The sequence below is a fragment of the Lepidochelys kempii genome, chromosome 7 (genome assembly GCF_965140265.1).
Source record: "Lepidochelys kempii isolate rLepKem1 chromosome 7, rLepKem1.hap2, whole genome shotgun sequence".
Classification (NCBI taxonomy): domain Eukaryota; kingdom Metazoa; phylum Chordata; order Testudines; family Cheloniidae; genus Lepidochelys; species Lepidochelys kempii.
Window position 1 is genome coordinate 31,569,841 of NC_133262.1, and position 9,092 is coordinate 31,578,932.

The 9,092-nt window shown below is 40.5% G+C and overlaps 1 protein-coding gene across 3 annotated transcripts in view; it reads right to left on the reverse strand.

Moving 5' to 3' along the window:
* The window catches only part of RTN3 (reticulon 3), a 36,083-nt gene that overhangs the window by 24,826 nt on the left and 2,165 nt on the right, over positions 1 to 9,092 (reverse strand). The window lies entirely within an intron of this gene.

Genomic DNA, 9,092 nt, shown 5'->3' on the forward strand with positions numbered 1-9,092 from the left:
AAGAGTTTCTTAATCCATTCACTCACCTTTCTGCAACAGCTCATTTACTTTTTTTTTATTATTATTATTAAATGAAGCAACTATGAATATTAAGCCAAGCAGTCAGTTTCACCCCATCTGCTTAGAAAGGATACGTCTCCATAATATACTGTTCCATTGTTACTTTATGAGGGAAACAGGGGACAGTCAGTGCTTGTGTGAATTCATTAGGTTTTTGTTAGGGTTTTGCAAGTGTCTTCAGTACTATGTGCACATCTTCTGAAGTGGTGGTAACTGCATCAGCTACACCCATCTAATAAATGGGTTTTCAGTGCTGCCACAATAGACTCTTAATGCAAGTGACACCAATGCAAAAAAGCTTGAACACATGTTAGTATATGTGGGGTTACTGAAAGATGCTTCCCTTGTTAAAAGTTTGATTCCCACTTGTCTTAGCTGTAAACTACACATCTCCCCAAACCCACTACAAAACAAGTTTACTCGAATGAAGGCTGCATGGGAAGGGTACCATAGATCCATTCTAAACATCCAACTTCAAAGACAGAATCACCTCTGGCAACTACATAGTCCACTTTCTTTAAATATGGTTTTCTATTCTCATAGCATCTCCTAACAGGGATCTAAAACAGCCTTCATTAAAATCAGACACACATTATACAAAGAAAAAATACATTTTAATTCTGTGCTTCCTAAAAAAGAAATACTGAAGTTCTATTACTTCATTTAACGTGTGCACTTTATCTCCAAACCAAAACCCCACCATTACACCACTGTCCCATAATGCACCAGTTCTTATCTTAAGAGATATCCAAAAAGACTGTCTAGAAACAAGGGGATTTATTTTTATTTCCACCTGCAACAGCAGAAAGGAAGTTGTTGGACTCTAGTCTAAGAAAGACAGCCAAACCTGTGGAATTTTTGTCTCTCACATGGATGTGAAAATATGGCCTTTAGAATTTAAACTGATTTTACCATATAAAGGATGAGTTCATCAGTCTCTGCATATGAAATTTCAAAAGCTTATTCTTCACATTTGAAGTACATGGTATACCATGTACTGGACGCAGCATGGTCTAGTGGACTGAGCATGGGACCAGGAACCAACTATACTTGTTATGATCAACTTCCTGTGTGACCTCAAGCAAATGCCACCGCCTCCATTTCCCACCTCTAAAGCTTTAATCTTGAGGTCCAATAAAAAGCAGTAGCACAGAAGAGAATAGAACCCTGGAGTCCTTACTCCCAGTCTCTTGCTTGAAGCACTAGACTGTGTTCCCTCTTTGTTGGTTTTTTGTTTGTTTGTTCAGAACCAGTCTATCCAACTCTTCAGATAGCTGCAGGTGACTCATTTACCTTCCGCTATAATCCTGTGGAAACAGAAGGACAGCAAGTTCTGGAACTTCAGAAACAAAGTTGCAAACGTTTTGCCAAGAATTCCACTGGGTCTACACAATGGGAAGAGAGTCTACCAGTCTAACTTGACAGCCGTCTCACTTTCCCCCCTCAAAAGCCCCCTTCTTAACAGCAGATTTTAACATAAGAACTATTTATTTCTGCTTTGCATAAACAAAAATGGCTGTTTATAGTTGTTCATCAGTCATGATTGGGATGAGAAGTCTGCACAGGGTCTCCTATTGACAAAAACATATTGTGTGGCTTCAGATTGCATTCTTCAGTCTTAGGTCTGTGTAGCTGAACAGAGATCCAATGGAGGAATTATGAAGATTCTTTTACCCTCAAACCCCGTGCTTGTATTCATTATGCTTTTCAAACCCCAGATGCTCTACCAATGAGGCTATTTAATGTCTTTACCCATAGGAACAGCCTTCAAGTAAACATTTATTTTGATTTCTCAGACTTTGTAAGAAGCTTACAAAGAGTTCTCAGAAACCAATTGCAAGCCTGACATTTTTCATGCTTTGAAACTCAGCTTGTTTTACGACAGACCCTGAATCTCAGACAAAAATAAAAAAAAAACAGTACGGCTAATAGCTATAGGATTTTGTAGTTTCAATGGACTGCAAATATTTTCTACCTGGCTGTATCACCTCTCAAAATGCCAGAAAGCACCCCAAAACAAAACAATTAGCCCCGTCCAGAAGAGATATACCTTAGTATATTGATCCCTGAACAAGCCCTTTACTAAGGCCTAGGATTTTCAAAAGTCACTAGCGATTGTGGGCATCCCACTTTTTGGTTAACCAGTTTGCCACACTTTAAATGGGCCTCATTCAGTAAAGGAGGAGCACCTGCCCACTTCAGACCAAGATACTTTAATGGTATCTTAAGGTGGGCACCCAAGAAAAGTTGAGTCACTCAAAACCACTGGTTACCTGTGAAAGCGTTGGCCTAGTGCTTCTTCTACTTATTTCCTTGTTACACCCTCCTGCCCTTTTATATCAGGAGTAACCAACAGGTTTTAACAAGAGATGCTCCAGTGAATTGAGGCTTCCTCTACTCCACTAGAAAGCCTGGAGCTGTAGTGTCTCAGTGTTTTTAGTCTGAGTGAAGGCTTTAGGTGCAAGCCTAACAACTATTAAATGCTGTCTAGGAAGATAAAGCTCAACTAAGTGACATCTGCTCCCTTCTAATGATGGGCTGGAGAATGGTTTGTGCTGTGGTCAAAGCTTCTCATTTTGGAGCTGTGACTGGGTGGAAAGGAACACGTGAGCTCTCTTCAGCAGGACACCTGCGAAGACAGTCTAGCCAAATGGATTATGTATGGAAGCTATAAGGGCAGGCTACCAGCATGGTGATAAATCTAGTTTAGAGAGCACATAATGCTGGGAGCTACACTCACATTCAGACAGATTAAGTGACCCATGGACCATGTGTTCTATTGGTATTATGAGAGGCCTGTAGATTTAGACCCAGTGCTTTAACACTGGAGATACAGCAATATTCTTACAATACATGAAGAAATATCTAACAGGTGGAGCATAGCAAATTAACCACAACTGGTATGGTTATACTAAGACTTAGCAGGATCTAGTAAAATAAAACACTCTCGTGTGCCAGGAGACCCACACTCTCACCCTGTTTCTCAGCACTTGTTATATGACATCAGAGCACATCACACACTACATGACTCAATACTCTTATCTATAGTACTTAACACAACTTATTGTAAAGTGCTTTCAGATTTTTGGATATAAGGTGCTGAGTGCTAAGCATTACTGTTGGTACAGTTCTGGGTCCCCAGTGGTCAGATGCTGCCTTTTATCTAACGGGAATGGATTATGTTATAGATATACAAGTGTTTATTGTATGAACACAGTACGGCACAGTATAACTAAGCAGCGTGATCATTATTTACCTAGTCAAAAATGGTGCTACCGTTTTCCATCAAGAACCTGTGATATGTATGTCATCTTTCAGCCTCTCTAAACCAAAGTCAAAGATCTTACTTTCTGGTTTGAAAGACAATTTGCTCTTCTTATTAACTCTGGAATTACTTTATTGCTCTGCGTGTATTACTACTACTTCTGTTCTCCTCCATCATCAAGCCCGTAATTTTTACGTGGACACTGATAAGCCTGTGACCTTATCTGCTACCAAACCAATTACTTTAAAACTCCCAGCTAGGCAACAGCCTGTTGGATTCTGTAAGCAGAGGGGCAACTTATCTCTTAGATAAAGCCATTTTGGCTAGCTGAGTTGGAAAGGACTTCTGATTCATAACATGCAGCTTCGAATTGTCACATCAGATGGGTTTTATTATTTAAAAGTAAGTTACATTCTTTAGCTTCAGAACTTCATTCGTCAGACACACAGCCACTGGTATTTTCGGTGTTTCGAGATTCAATTTTTCATTAGAAATTAGTGCTGGTTTCACAGCCTGGAGACAGATGTCCTCCATATTTATCATACAGCAAGCACAGCACAGAATGCTTCTCCAGCACTGTCCAACCCTCTCCAAAAAGACTATCCTATCACTGACCTGCCAGCTGAGATGAGGAGACCATCTGCAGAGATTGAAGGGGGCAGCTGTACCCTTCTGGGAAGTTTCAAAGTTAGCCTTTGTTAACTAGTAAAGAATGTCTTAGCTAGTCCTCCCTTGAATTAATCATTGATCAGGGAGCTGCCAGTTATGGTGGTAACCAATCACCAGCACACTGCCCATACCAGCACTCCCCCATTAATGCAGACATGGAGTTGGAATTCTGTCTGGCATTTCTTTGGTGCCGAATACAATGTACACCCAAAACAAGAAGGCAGTCTGGCAACTTTGCCCTTCTGTGCTATGGGAGAGAAATTAGGATGTCTTACACAAGATGGAGCATCAGAATAGCAGACATGCCTGCTGACAGCTTGGCCGCTAACCTCACATTTGTGAGGCATGTGATTAAATAAAGTTATTGTTAAACTTGATCTGAGCTATGTTAGAAGTTCAATTTCAGGTCATGGAATGGTTATTTGACACAACTGCATATGCACCATTGTGTCACATCAGTCACTGAAATAATGGATAAAAATAATTCAAAGCAAGCATATTATTTTTATGAAGAGCTACAAAGCAGTAATAATAACTATGAATGAGAGGGGATTCATGAATGAGAGGGGAGAGAGATTTGACACTAATTCCACATATTGATGCTCCGCAATGTTCAAATAGCAAGAAAGAAGTGGAAGAGGAATATGAACAGCAGCTACACCTCTGAAGCCTTTCATTTAGTTGCAGTCAACCCCCTCCAGCTATTTAAAAGAAAGTTTTCTAGGGCTCAGAGAAGCTTTCAAGGATACAGAATGCTTGTTACTCATCCAAGAGACTAGCTTCTGAATCTCATCTAAAGGGCATTTTAACAGAAGAATAATGCTTAAGAAACTACTCCACCATCCTCATACAAATTCAGATACAGTTGAATAGGCTTTTCAGGCACCTCTTACACCTTTTTTTTACTTTATGTTTCTATTAAATCAAGTGGAGATTTCTACTCCAACTGCCTATGTAATGTCCAGTCATGGATGTAGCAATTTTATCAACCTTAACTAGCTCTCGGAATCAACCAACAACATTCAGGGGGGGTCTCCTGGCCTGCAGATTCCTCCACCACCATTTCTTTGTGCCCACCTATTTGTATAAAGCCTTGAAATCAGGTTTTATCCATGAATCTGTAGTGTTTGATAACAACAGACTGTGTGGTATAAGCTTCAAAAATACTATGCTTGTTAGACCAAAAGGTTTTTCAACCTTAACCATGGAGCCTTGATCACTTTTGTTGTAAGCCATCCCTGTGATTTTCCATTAATTAAGGGCTTGTTTTTGTTGCTAGGACAAATGCAGATCTCCCGTCAACAGCAGTTGTGAAAGAGCGGCTACTGAATGTGGCACTAAGTACCAGTGCTTGGATGAAGTGTTTCCATGCCTTTGCCTTTACCACTTAGTGGAACCATGGTGTATGGTACCAGCAGAGTTTTCTTACAGCAGCATTGCCATAATTAAGGGTTTCAGTGTTTCTTAATATCTGGCCTCTCATGCACCTCCCATTGGAGAATATTGAACAGGATTGACTTGTTTTGCCAACCAAAGTCAGAACCACCAATAGTGTCCTCCTTCTCCCTGACAGAGTTTTAAGGACAGCCTGGATCATTATAACCGCTCACTTCGAGATCAGGGACTGGATGGGGCTCTCTTCAGATCCTCTTTACACCACTTCATGAACATCCAAAGGGAACACTAAGCAAAGCACTCCTGCCTATCCTCCCAAGAAATCAGAAGTTAAATCTAGACCTTCCATACAGCACCAATACTACCATGCCACCTGGATTTAACGCTAAACAATAAAGTTCAAGACTTCTGTCATCCTCTTCAATATTGTGTAGTGTCTTAGAGCCACAAAGCCTCAACCATTCCTACCTTACAAAGGTCATCTGTAAAAGAGTAAACAATGAAAAGTTACTTCCGTTCACAAATGAAGTAGTGAGTCCATTCTTAAACAATCACGTGTGTTTTCATCTTCTCATTTCAGATACTCTATCCACTTACCCTTCCATCTAGCTTCATATCACTACGATTTCCACTTCTTTAAGCCAATTTGTTGGCTTAAGGACAGTTTCAAATTTTTCACATTACTCTGAGCAGGCTGATTCCCAGCCCACACCATGAAAACATCCAGGAGTAAAGCCCAGATGCTTTCTCCTTAAGAGGATCACACATCATTTTGATTTTTCTAGCTGTAGAACAGGACTGATTTGTGAGACTGTCTGGTAACAGTGCAGTCTCATAGGGACAGCGGATGTGTTTTTCCCATTGTTTAGAAGAAAATGAAGGTTCAGGAGCAACACAATAAGCCTGCAACCAGCACTTACTGCTGCAGACTGCATTCAGGAGCACCTGCATTCAGGAGCACAAATGCTCCTACAGTGGTCCTGCATTGGCAATATTGCAATCACAATATCACTGTAGGTTTCAGAGTAGCAGCCACGTTAGTCTGCATTCGCAAAAAGAAAAGGAGGACTTGTGGCACCTTAGGGACTAACCAATTTACCTGAGCATAAGCTTTCGTGAGCTACAGCTCACTTCATCGGATGCAACATGTCTATTCAAGACACTGCCAGGCTCTGAAACACTTCAGTGATGCAACAAGTAGTAATGCCAACTACTAGCTATGTAGGTTTCTTTCCAAACAATGCCCAGGACAGCACCCTGATGATACAAGCAGCCCTGCAGCTGGTTTGGTATGATAAAGAAAGCAAAAAAGGCCTGCCTTCTTCTTCTGTCAACTCTTCCATAATTAAGTACAGTAACAGAGTGAAAAGTTGCTGAGAAGTCTATGGTCAAAGTTTGCATATTTTTCAATCTCAGGATTGTTTTCCCACATTCTCCCCTAGCAAATCTGACCACTGGAGAAAATAAACTATTATTATTTGCAGTAAAATATCATGGGGGAAATTGAGACACAGCAAGGGAAAGTGTCTTGTTATAGTAACTCCGTGACAGAGCTCACAAACGATTTTTTACACCCAAGTTTCTGCGCTAGTGACTAGACAAACCTCAATCTCCCTGCCTTCTAAGACCCAGAGAATTATAAAGCTGATTCCCTAACGGCAAAAAGTAAAGTATCTATAAACAGGGCCAATGATTTGCCTTAATTTGGTTATGATTTGTATTCCAGTAGTGGAGAGGTTCCAGATGAGCTCAGGGTCCCATGTATAGTGCTAAGTATAAAAAAAAAATCTTTGCCCCAGAAAGCCTCAACTGGATAGACAAAATGTGAGGGAAAACTGAGGCACGGAATGGAAGGTACTTTGCTCAAAGTCAGAGCAGGTCACTGGCAGAGCTGGGAATAAAACCCAGGATTCCCAAGTCCCAGTTCAATGCCCTCATCATTAGACTACATCACTTCCATATAGCTCTCAACAGAAACCCTATGTATTAGGATTTCTCTGGAACATTGAATGTTCTCTGATATCTTCTTCAGGCTATGGGGGGGAAAAGTGGGGAGGGAAAGAAACGTGGCCAAGGGTAACAATTTTTAGAGTGAACAATACTGCATCTTGAAATGAAATGCTAAACACGTGGGCAGGGTAGCGTGGTAATCATGCCGCATCATTTAAAATAGTGTATTAAAGTTATCTTACAGGCTGAATGACAGGGATAAGGCAAGGCCAGAAAGTACAAGGCATTTTGCTGGGTTATAGTGGTAACTATAAGAGTGCTTAAAAAAATTGTTTTCAGTGTAAGACAACCCTGATGACATAAGGTGCATCTGAGTGGTTTGTAACCAGTAATAAAATCTTAATTAACTTCTTTGCTATGGTTTAAGTCAGCAGAAGTCTATACATCTAAGGAGTTACTGTATAATATTAATAGTGTTATTCTCTCTTACTAAGCATGCAGAAAATCTGATTTTTTCAGAAGTGCTAAGGACCAACAACTCTCATTGACTCCAACTGGATTTATAACGGTGCAGCATCTCTGAAACTCAGGCACAAGTCATTATGCAGAAACAGTTCCCTATACAAACAGATGATTTTAAATCTACAGAAACGTTGCCGTTTCAAATGAAGGCGATAGTCCACGTATTGGACTAACATCACACAGATTTTTTTATTTGCACTGGGATTTGAAAAAAACCCGCAATGCAAACAACATCTAGAACAAAAACAAAAATCCAGATAAGATATACAAATTACTGTAATAAACATTTGGTTTTGTGAATGGAAAAAAAAAGCCAGGTAGATTTAACCAACACTTTTAAAAATGCATCTGGTAGACTACCTGTGCTTTTAGTATAGATACATTAACAAGCATTGAATTAGCTTAATCCCTTGGGTACAGATGGGTAAGCTGAACTGAAGCGAGGGCAAGTGCTTTGCCCAAGGTCACAAAGCAAGTTACACCCAGGATAAGAACCCAGGATTTCTGACACCCACCCCATCCCATGTTCTAACCACTAGACAACACTGCCTCTCCAACAGCAGAAGACATGGATGTTGCATGCAAGTTGTACCAAAATGATGTGGCATATCATCCTGCATATGTTTTCATCTGAGTTTAAGGGAGAGACTGTGCATATTTAATCTTCTTGGGTGACAGAGTCCACATCTGATTCTAGAAGTAACATGACCCTGAAGCCATTCTGCCTCCTGATTACAACTTGTCTGTTAAACCATGATGCCAATGGCCATCAAGATGGCTCAACATTTATAGAGCACTAGCTTATCTGGAGGATTTGAGAACAAAGGTTTGTGAACCACCTCAGCTATCCTAGGAATCAAACTATTGTGGTGAATCAGAGAATAAATAGCCCTCAAATACTGGGTGAAAGGGCTGCATTTCAGAACAGACAGGGTGACGGATTAACCTATAACCATGAAATCAAAGCACTGAACTGCTGAGTAATAACCTCCCTTTGCACCCCAGCTCAGGCTCCAAGTAAAACATCTGGGAGGAAGGGGTGGAAAAGCAGAATGACGCAAAGTACCAGAAAGGCATATATTCAGACTTCAGCCCCACAGCATGGGAGTATAAAGCATGCTGCCTCATACTGCTTCACTTGCCCTTAACCCTATAGATCTGCCCTGCTCACAAGTAGGAAAGTCATTTAATCTCCTTTGAGATTAGATTTGCTTGGCATTTCAATAGGGTG